The sequence below is a fragment of the Heterodontus francisci genome, chromosome 30, assembly GCF_036365525.1.
Source record: "Heterodontus francisci isolate sHetFra1 chromosome 30, sHetFra1.hap1, whole genome shotgun sequence".
In the NCBI taxonomy this organism is placed as follows: domain Eukaryota; kingdom Metazoa; phylum Chordata; class Chondrichthyes; order Heterodontiformes; family Heterodontidae; genus Heterodontus; species Heterodontus francisci.
The window spans coordinates 25,979,505-25,991,196 of NC_090400.1; positions in this window are offsets into that span (position 1 = coordinate 25,979,505).

Consider the following 11,692-nt stretch of genomic DNA (forward strand, 5'->3'; position numbering starts at 1 on the left):
GTGTAAGGTCCCCCCACCAAGCTGAACTGAGGGGCTGGATCCATGGGAAATCCCTCGAACTGTATCGTTGATATTTTCATTTGCTGTAAATGTGAAACTGTAATTGGCATGACAATAGTGAAATGGAAGGGTTGTGAAGAAACTCATGATAGTATAGAAGGAAACTGATCTCCCTTGCAATGTTTGTATTTTTTGGTGCTGTTTGAAACTGTTTGGCAATGTAATTTTTGCAGATTTTTATGAATAAAGTATATTTTGGGAAAAAAAAAGCAATGAAGATTGGTGTGGCGGAGGCCCGCCACCGACCCTGACGGTGGTAGGCCCTGTGCCGATCTTGGTGGCGGCAGCGAGGCCTCTTTGCGGCCGCCCCGCTGCTTGGCGACAGGACCCCCATTTCAGTATGTAAATTCATTTACATACCTGATTTAATGAGGGTCCTGTCGCCTTCTTAATTGCCGCACCGATCTTCATTCCAGTGGCCGACAATGCCGCGCCGTCGAATCCTCGGGGAAATGTGCCGTGACACCTGTGGGGAGGGGGAAGGAAGATTTTTTTTCTCTGTGCAGGAGTGGGAAGCAGGGTAACAATGCTGCAGAATGGTCGTGGGGTTGACGGGAAGGGGTAAAGGGCAAAGGTGCCGAACTTTGTTGGGAAGGGGAGGTCAAATTCTGAATAAATGAATTGTGGAGGGGAAAGGGCAGGATGTTTTGAAATGCCATGGTGGGTGGTGGGGGGTGGGGTGGAATGCTTGGAAAGGTCATTTAATTGTTTTTTGCAAAAAGTTCACTTACCTGGCCCTTTAAATTTTAAATGTCCATTGAGGGCTGCAAGCCCTTTTAAAATAGTGCCTGCACATTGGCGCCGGCATCTGGTGCCAGTGATGTCACGGAGCCACAGCGATTTCAAATGCAGCGGCTCATTTGCATGGCCGCGGCGCCCGCCGTCCACGATAAGTGATAAAGCCTTCCTTTTTAGCCAAGCGTTTGGTTACCTAACCTAATATCTCTTTATGTGGCTCATTGTCAAATGTTGTTTAATAACAGTTCTGTGATGCACCTTTAGATATTTTACGATGTTAAAGGCACTGTATAAATGAAGCTGTTGTTGTTATTATCAGTTCACCTTCAGGAAGGTAGGAGAAATATATATGGAACACATGCAAGATTATAATATCTGGTACACACAATGAAGGATAATGCAGTTCCAGCACCGACACACACAAATGTTTTATTAGATATTGGCCAGTAAAAAGTATGCGCCTAATCATAAGGGATAGTGGGTCCACCTATGGGAGTGACCAGTAACACAGAACCCAAGAAAATATCTAGTTTAGATTTGACATTTATAATAGTGTTTATATACATCGCAGGTGACAAAGTGTGACAATTAGAAATGGAAAGCTTGAAGTGCAATATTTGAGATACACCAGGCGTCAACTTTATGCTGCTTGCTCATTTCAGTCAGCATCCAGCCAGTGATAATTGTGCTGTTCATTGATTGCATGCCTGAGCAGGGGGCCAATATTGTGAGTGGCCAGTACCAGTCAAATCTAGCCTTGCATTACTTAAAGTGCAGGTACATTGTGGGAAGAGAAGGTGCTGGCAGTCATGAAGGAAGTGAATCTGACCTATTGAAATACTGAATAATTGCTGAACATGGGAGAGTGCAGTCTCCAAGTTTTTGGACTTTCCATGGGAGGCCTTGTGGAGGAGGTGGAAGGGAAGGGGACAGGAGGCCCTTCAGAGACACACAGTAAGCAGTGGGAGTAGATAGCTGAAGAGGTCAATGCCAGGAGTCAAGCTCCGAGGACGTGGATGCATTACCCCAAAAGTTCAATGATTTTACACGAGTGGTCAAAATCAGTGAATGCATCTTTAAAGGTCATATCCTATTAATTGCACCCCTAGACTCAGACACTGCTCAATTCACCACACCCCCATCAGTCACCTACCAACAATCTCTATCAATCAGGACTCATATCAACCATTCATATGGTTCACCACATTCTTACACACTTAGCATTGCTGCAAGCCTCACACCCACATCTCTCAGCTTGCACAGACTGGCAGCTATTCAACCATGACAGCCAAATCACTGAATCAGATTGCATTGCACTACACTGACACACTTCCCTCTGCCTCTTGCAGGTTGGGGTAACACATAACCGGAGGCAGTAGGAGCTAAGCGGAGAGGGTCAGGTTGCCCTGCATCCCCTGACTGCCATGCATGGAGGAGACCTATTGGAATTCGCATTGCTAGATCATGGCTAGCAGAGGGGCTGAAATCATAGAAGATGATGGTAACCTCATACCTAATCCTCCTTCTCATGTCCTACCTGCTTCTCATCCCACACTCTCTCTGGTTTACAAGCTGCAGATGGTGTAAGCATGCACCTCTTACTTTTCCTAAGTCCCCTCACCCACAATCGTACCTTTGTGCCTTTTTCCTTTCAGATATCCAAGAAGTGCAACCTGACCTTGCAGTACAGGAATAGGAAAAAGATAGTGATGAGGAAGATGCACCATCCCCCGACTTGACTCTCACAGCCATCTGCTCAGATACTGACACTGCACTTAATTTCAGGGATGGCATAGAGGTGGAATCGGCACATGGGTGAGGCACCAGGCATATGTGGCCTGTAGCCAGGGCAGGAAATAGCGATAGAGCAGGTGCAAGCTTGCCGAAGGATGAGATCATATATATGAGTTCTGCTGCAGGGGAATCATAGAATGGCTACAGAACAGAAGGAGGCCATTCGGCCTATTATGGCCGTGCCGGCTCTCTGCAAGACTAACTCACCTAGTCCCACTCCTCCACCTTTTCCCGGTAGCTCTGCAAATTTTTTCTCTTCAGATAATTTTGAAAGCCACAATTGAATCTATCTCCACCAGACTTTCAGGCAGTGCATTCCAGATCCTTGCCGCTCACTGCATAAAAAAGTTTTTCCTCATGTCACCTTTGGTTCTTTTGCCATTCACCTTAAATCGGTGCTCTTTGGTTCTTGACCCGTTCCGCCAATGGGAAGGCTCTCTCCCTATCTACTCTGTTGAGAGCCCTCATGATTTTGAACACCTCCATCAAATTTATTTTTAACCTTCTCTTCTCTAAGGAGAATAGCCCCAGCTTCTCCAATCAATCCATGTAACTGAAGTCCCTCATCCCTAGAACCATTCTTGTAAACCTTTTCTGCACCCTCTCTAATACCTTCACCACTCAGATGAGCACTTCAATAGAGCAGCCTATAGGAGAGCGCTGATGGGTGTGCACAACAAAATGCTTGGCGCATTGGGAAGCCTGCCAGAAAGTCTGAGAACAATGTTATCCAACTCACAAAATACTTTACTTCTGATTTTACTTCTTGTAGGAAACAACAACACCAAGGCCGTACCTTGTTTCTTCTTTGCATTGTTTAAAAGGGTGTGAGGGATAGGCCAAATAATTATAAGCTGGTCAGTCTGACCTCGGTGGTGGGTAAATTATTCGAATCATCTCTGAGGGACAGGATAAACTGCCACTTTAGAAAGGCACGGACTGATCAGGGATAGTCAGCATGGATTTGTTAAGGGAAGGTCATGTCTTACTAACTTAATTGAATTCTTTGAGGATGTAACAAGGAGGATTGATGAGGATAGTGCAGTGTATGTGGTCTGTATAGATTTTAGTAAGGCATTTGACAAGGTCCCGCATGGCAGACTGGTCAGTAAAATGAAAGCCCATGGGATACAGGGCAATATGGCAGGTTGGATCCAAAATTGGCTCAGTGACAGGAAACAAAAGGTAGTAGTCGACAGATGTTTTTGTGAATGGAAAGCTGTTTCCAGTTGCACTCCACAGGGCTCAGTGTTGGGCCCCTTGCTGTTTGTGCTATATATCAATGATTTGGACTTAAAATGTGGGAGGCATGATTGGGAAATTTGCTGATGACACAAAAATTCGTTGTGTAGTTGATAGTGAAGAGGATAGCTGTAGACTCCAGAATGATATCAATGGTTTGGTTGAGTGGGCGGAAAAGTGAAAAATGGAATTCAATCCGGAGAAGTGTGAAGTAGTGCACTGGGGGACGGCAAATAAAGCTAGGGAATACAGAATAAACGGGAGGATATTGAGAGGGTAGGAAGAAGTGAGAGATCTTGGAGTGCATGTCCACAGGTCCCTAAAGGTGGCAGGACAGGTAGATAGAGTGGTGAAGAAGGCATATGGAATGCTTTCCTTTACTCGATGTGGTATAGATTACTAAAATAGGGATGTAATGCTGGAAGTGTATAAAACGCTGGTTCGGCCACAGTTGGAGTATTGCGTACAGTTCTGGTCACCACATTACAGGAAGGACATAATTGCTCTGGAAAGATTACAGAGGAAAGTTACAAGAATATTACCAGGGCTTGAAAGTTGTAGCTATGAGGAAAGATTGAATCAGCTAGGGTTGTATTCCTTAGAACAGAGGAGGTTGAGGGGTGACTTAATTGAGGTGTACAAAATTATGAGGGGCCTAGATAGAGTAGACAGGAAGGACCTGTTTCCCCAGCAGAGAGGTCAATTACCAGGGGCACAGATTTAAGGTGAATGTAGAAGGATTAGAGGGGCATGAGGAAAAACTTTTTCACCTAGAGGGTGGTGAGTGTTTGGAATTCACTGCCAGGAATGGTGGTGGAGGCAGAAACCGTCAATTCTTTTAAAAGGTACCTGTACATGCACCTGAAGTGTTGTAACCTGCAAGGCTATGGATCAGGTGCTGGAAGGTGGAATTAGATTGGGCGGCTAGTTTTTTCGGCCAGCTGAATGGCCTTCTTCTGTGCTGTAATTTTACTATGGTTCTAGGGATGTAACCCATGTCCACATATCCACTTCCTTCTTCCACTGGTCATATGGTTCAGACTTTGAGAGCATCCGAGGGTAATCATACTCCAACAATTAACACTTATGTTCTGCCATTTTCCACAATGGCCACTAGGATTTTACCTTTCTGTCAGAAAAGATTTTTCTTAGTTTCCAACCTTCACCTTTAGGCAACCATTCTCTGTACCATGTTATACTCCAGAAAGCTGAGTGGTGAAGGATAGAACTGGTGCCTTTATAAGCATTTATTTACAGAGATACAAATTACAAGAATGCAACTCCGACCACAACCACCACAGTTTCAATCTGTTCCTCTTTAAAGAAGCTCAAGGGAATCCTAGTTAATGCTCACCATCTGCATATAATTAAACACAATATACAATTAACACTCGACACATTCTCCCTGGTCTACTCTCTGCAAACTTAAGATCTGCTGCCTGTGTCCTAACCTGCCCAAGCTTCATTTACCCAAGGCCTCAATGCTCGCTGTTCTGTACTGCTTCCCAGTCAAGCAATGTTTCAATTTAAAAATTCTCATTCTTGTTTTCAAAACACTTCATGGCCTCGCCCCTCCCTATCTCTGCAATCTCCTTCAGCCTTAAACCCACCTCCCAGATCTCAGTGCTCTGCAAAACCTTCCTCTTGAGCATTCCCAATTTTAATCACTCCATTGGTGACTGTACCTTCAGCTGCCTAGGCCCTAAGCTCTGGAATTTTCTCCCTATATTTCTCTGCCTGTCTTCTTCTCTTGCCTCCTTAAGGTGCTCCCTTGATTATGCTTTTGGTCATCTGCCCTAATATCTTTTTATTTGGCTTAGTGTCAAATTTTGTTACAAAATGCCTGGTAAAGCACCTTGGGCTGTTTCATTATGTTAAATGTACTATATAAATGCAGGTTTTTGTTGCAGATGATGGAAAGGCCTGGGAGTGTCAGGAAGTCTGTTATTCATCGCAGAATACCCAGCCTCTGATCTGCTCTTGTAGGTAGGTGCTCTAGTTAAGTTTCTGATCAATGGTGATCCCGCCTCCAACCCGCCTAGGACGTTGATAGTGGGAGATTCAGTGATGGTAATGCCATTGAATGTCAAGTGGAGGTGGTTACTTCTCTCTGATTGTAGATAGCCATTGACTGGCACTTGTTTGGCATAAATGCTACTTGCCACTTATCAGCCCAAGCCTGAATGTTGTCCAGGTCTTGATGCATGCAGGCACGGACTGCTTCATTATCTGAGGAATTGTGAGTGGAACTGAACACCGTGCAATCTTCATCAAATACCCAACTTTTGAGCTTATGTTGCAGGGAAGGCCATTGATGAAGCAGCTAAGGATGGTTGGGCCTAGGTATCTGCCCTGAGGAACTCCTGCAATGATGTTTTGGTGTTGAGATGATTGGCCTCCAACAACCACACTATCTTGCTTTGCGCTATGACTTCAGCCAGTGCAGAGTTTTCTGCCCCGATTCCCACTGACTTCAGTTTTACTAGGGCTCCTTGACGCCACATTCATCAAATTCTGCCTTGATGGCAAGGGCAGTCATTATCACCTCACCTCTGGAATTCAGCGTTTGTCCATGTTTGTCCAGGGCTGTAATGAGGTCTGGAGTCCAGCTCTCCTGGCAGAACCCAAATCAAGTATCAGTGAGCAGGTTTTCGGTGATCAAGTCTCTGCCTCTCTCCTCTCCTTTAAGCTCATTCTTAAAACCTACCTCTCACTTGTCCTAATATGTGTCTTTGTTTCAAATTTTGCTTGATAATCCTCCTGTGAACCAGCTTGGGGCATTTTATTACTGAAAAACGCTATATGAATGTCAAGCTGGTGTTCAAAGCCACTGAGTGTGAGTGACAGGCTTGAAAATTGGATCAAGCCATTTGTTAATGGAAAAACGGCCAGTCAGTAATAGAAATAATTATGCTTCATATCTGGCCTTGATCTATCCACCATGACCATGTGTCTACAAGCTACAGTATATGAACATTGGTTTCTTTGTTACCCAGTGCCTTATAGGGTGGTGAAAACAGATTCAGATTCAATAGTAGCTTTCAAAAGTGAAATGAAAGAATACTTGAAGGAGAAAAAACTGCAATGAAATGGGGAAAGAGGCAACGTGTGGGACTAACTGGATTGCTCTTTGAAAGCGCCAGCACAGAATCAATGGGCTGAATAGTCTTCTGTGCTGTGCTATTCTCTGATTCTATAAACACAGCCCTGTTGACCCTGCAAAGTCCTCCTTATTAAAATCTGGGAACTTGTGCCAAAATTGGGAGAACCATCCCACAGAGTAGTCAAGCAACAGGCTGACATAGTCTAACTCACAGAATCATACCTTCTCAGCCAAAGTCCCAGCCTCCTCTATCACCATCCCCGGGCAGGTCCTATCCCATCGGCAGGACAGACACGCCAGAGGTGGTGGCATTTTGGTATACAGTCGAGAGAGAATGGCACTGGGAGTCCTCAACTTTGACTCTGGGCCCATGAGGTCTCGTGGCATGTGGTCAAACATGGACAAGGAAACCCCCTGTTAATTACCACCTACCACTCTCTTCAAACATCTCCTTCTGCAAGGCATTCCAGGTTCCAACGATCGTCTGCATGGAGAGATTTCTCTTAAGCTCTCTCTTCTTCTCAATCTCTTTGTGAAAATTTGAAATTTATAGCTACTTGTCACTGACAAAAGTAAACAGTCTTTCTAGTTCACCATATCACAATCTTTCATCACTTAATTAAAAATGTTGAATGCACTATAAGATTCCCATTCATTGCATTGAAAACTCCTAGTCAGGCTCTATCTAGGGCAAAATCCATTATACAATGGTCAACATTCATAGGCAGTCCCTCTAGCGATATTATGACTGGCATTTGTAGAATTAAAAGACCTTTCATATAGGGTTAGCTGCAGACAAATTGTACTGAATTTTAGCTTTGGGAGTAACATGTATATAAGCAAAAGAAAAATACTGTGAATGATGGATATCTGAAATAAAAACCAAATCTCTTCCCTAACAACATGAGTTGCTGCAGTGCATCTTGTAGATGGTGCACACTGCTGCCATTGTGCATCGGTTGTGAAGGGAGTGAATATTTAAGTTGCTGGATGGAGTGCCGATCGAGCGGGTTACTTTGTCCTGAATGGTGTCGAGCTTCTTGAGTGTTGTTGGAGCTGCACTCAAGAGAAGAGTATTCTATCACACTCCTGACTTGTGCCTTGTAGATGGTGGATAGACTTTGAGGAGTCAGGAGGTGAGTTACTCGCCTCAGAATTCCCAGTCTCCGACCTGCTCTTGTCGCCAGAATATTTATGTGGTTGCTCCAGTTCAGTTTCTGGTCAACCGTAACCCTCAGGATGTTTAGAGTGGGGGATTCAGTGATGGTAATGCCATTGAATGTCAAGGGGAGATAGTTAGATTCTCGCTTGAGATACTCATTGCCTGGCACTTGTGTGGCGTGAATGTTACTTGCCACTTATCAGCCCAAGCCTGAATGTTAGGTGCAGATCAGCAATGATCTCACTGAATGGCAGAACAGGCTTGTGGGGTTAGATGGCCTACTCCTGTTCCTATGTTTCTACGGTGCCTATGATACTAGGGCTTCCCTCTCCAGCATGGATCTCCAGATAGCCCAAGTATGTATCCATTTCTCCAGTTTAATTTGGTTTGCAAATCCTGGTGTCATAGAGTTATACAGCACAGAAACAGGCCCTTTGGCCCACCGTGTCCGCACGGCCATCAAGCCTATCTATTCTAATCCCATTTTCCAGCACTTGGCCCATAGCCTTGTATGCTATGGAATTTCAGTGCTCATCTAAATACTTCTTAAATGTTGTGAGGGTTTCTGCCTCTACCACCCCTTCAGGCAGTGTGTTCCAGATTCCAACCACACTCTGGGTGAAAAGTTTTTTCCGCTAATCCTCTCTAAACCTCCTGCTTAAAAAATCAAAAAGAAACGAGAAAGCAGAGGTGCAGGGTAGTGAAGAGGTGAATGGTGATCAAAGTGTGACAGGAAGGGGCAAAAAATACAAACAGACAAGTGCAGCAGAAATTAGAACCAGAATGAGTAATAATGGTAAAAGGTCAAAGCTTAAGGCTCTTTATCTGAATGCATGCAGCATTTGTAACAAGATAGATGAGTTGATGGCACAAATAGAAATAAATGAATATGACTTGATAGCTATTACAGAGACGTGGTTGCAGGGTGACCAAAACTGGGAACTCAATACTCAAGGGCATTCAACATGCCAGCAAAAAAGGTAAAAAAAAAAAGGAGGTGGAGTAGCTTTGTTAATAAAGGAAGGTGGCAGTGCGGTGGTGAGTAATGATATAGGTGCAATAGATCGTGATGTGGAATCAGTTTGGGTGGAAATAAGGAATAACAAGGGGAAGAAGTCACGGGTGGCCCCCAAAGAGTTGCCTCACTGCAGGACAAAGTATAAATCGGGAAATAATGGAGGCGTGTAAGAAGGGCGCTACAATAGTCATGGGTGATTTTAATCTGCACATTGACTGGACAAATCAAATTGGCAGAGGTAACATGGAAGACGAATTTGTAGAGTGCATCAGGGATTGTGACTTAGAGCAGTACATTGCAGAATCTACCCGGGAATAGGCTATTTTAGATCTAGTAATGTGTAATGAGGTATGATTAATAAGAAATATCGTAGTTAAGGATCCTCTAGAAGGTAGCGATCACAACATGGTAGAATTTCAAATTCAGTTTGAGGGTGAGCAACTCGGGTCTCAACTTGTCATTGGCACCTACGTGGACCACAACAACTGGATCCATTCCCTCCCACACCAAGTTCCTCTCCAGCCCAGAAGAGGTGTCCTCAACTTAAACAAGGGCAATTATGGAGGCATGAAGAAAGAGTTGTCTAAAGTGGGCTGGGAAAATAGACTAAGGGGAAGGTCAGTGGATGAGCAGTGACAGACATTTAAGCAGATATTTCATTACACTCAGCAAAAATTTATCCTGGTGAAAAAGACTCGATGAGAAGGATGAACCACCCGTGGTTAACAAAGATGGTCAAGGAGAGTATCCAATCAAAAACTAAGGCATACAAAGCGACGAAAACGAGTGGTAGGCCAGAGGATTGGGAATTTTTTAGGAACCAGCAGTGGATGACTAAAAAGCTAATAAAGAGGGAGAAAATTGATTATGAAAGTAAATTGGCAAGAAGTATAAAAACAAACATCAAGAGCTTCTACAGGTATATAAAAAGAAAGAGAGTAGCTAAAGTGAGCGTGGGAGACCCTTGGAGAATTGATAACGGGGAACAGGGAAATGGCAGATAATTTAAACCAATATTTCGCATCGTTCTTCATAGTGGAGGACAATATAAACATCCCACAGATATCAGATAAGCAAGGAGCTAATGGGAGGCAAGATCTTGTAACAGTCTCTCTCACGCGGGACAAAGTATTTGACAAACTAATGGGACTAAAGGCAGACAAGTTGCCAGGACCTGATGGCCTGCATCCAAGGGTTTTAAAAGAAGTGGCTGCAGAGATAGTGGAGGCATTGGTCGTAATATTCCGGAACTCACTGGATTCCGGGAGGGTCCCAGCAGATTGGAAAACCGCTAATGTGACGCCCCTGTTCAAGAAGGAAGAGAGACAAAAAGCAGGAAACTATACGCCAGTCAGTCTAACATCGGTCATTGGGAAAATGCTAGAGTCCATTATTAAGGAAGAAATAGCAGGACATTTAGAAAAGCTGAACGCAATCAAACAAAGTCAACATGGTTTTGTGAAAGGGAAATCATGTTTGACAAATTTGCTAGAGTTCTTTGAGGATATAACAAGCAGAGTTGATAATTGGGAACCGGTAGATGTAGCGTATTTGGATTTCCAGAAGGCATTCGATAAGGTGCCACATAAAAGATTATTACACAAGATAGGAGCTCGCGGTATTGGGGGTAATGTATTAGCATAGACTGAGGATTGGTTAACACACAGAAGACAGAGAGTCAGGATTAATGGGTCTTTATCAGATTGGAAAGACGTGACTAGTGGAGTGCCACAAAGATCAGTCCTAGGGCCTCAATTATTATTTTTTTATTCATTCATGGGATGTAGGCGTCACTGGCCAGGCCAGCATTTATTGCCCATCCCTAATTGCCCTTGAGAAAGTGGTGGTGAGCTGCCTTCTTGAACCACTGCAGTCCATTTGGGGTAGGTATACCCACAGTGCTGTTAGGAAGGGAGTTCCAGAATTTTGACCCAGCGACAGTGAAGGAACGGCGATATAGTTCCAAGCCAGGATGGTGTGTGTCTTAGAGGGGAACTTGCAGGTGGTGGCATTCCCATGTATTTGCTGCCCTTGTCCTTCTAGTTGGTAGAGGTCGCGGGTTTGGAAGGTGCTGTCTAAGGAGCCTTGGTGCATTGCTGCAGTGCATCTTGTAGATGGTACACACTGCTGCCACTGTGCGTCGGTGGTGGAGGGAGTGAATGTTTGTAGATGCAGTGCCAATCAAGCGGGCTGCTTTGTCCTGGATGGTGTCGAGCTTCTTGAGTGTTGTTGGAGCTGCACCCATCCAGGCAAGTGGAGAGGATTCCATCACACTCCTGACTTGTGCCTTGTAGATGGTGGACAGGCTTTGGGGAGTCAGGAGTTTAGTTACTCGCCTCAGGATTCCTAGCCTCTGACCTGCTCTTGTAGCCATGGTATTTATATGGGGCTACTCCAGTTCAGTTTCTGGTCAATGGTAGCCCCTACGAAGTTGATACTATCTATATTAATGACTTGGAGGAGGGGGCGAGTGTAATATATCCAAATTTGCTGACGATACAAAAATAGGTGGGAAGGCATGTTGTGATGTGGACATAAGGAATCTGCAAGGCGATGTAGATAGGTTGAGTGAGTG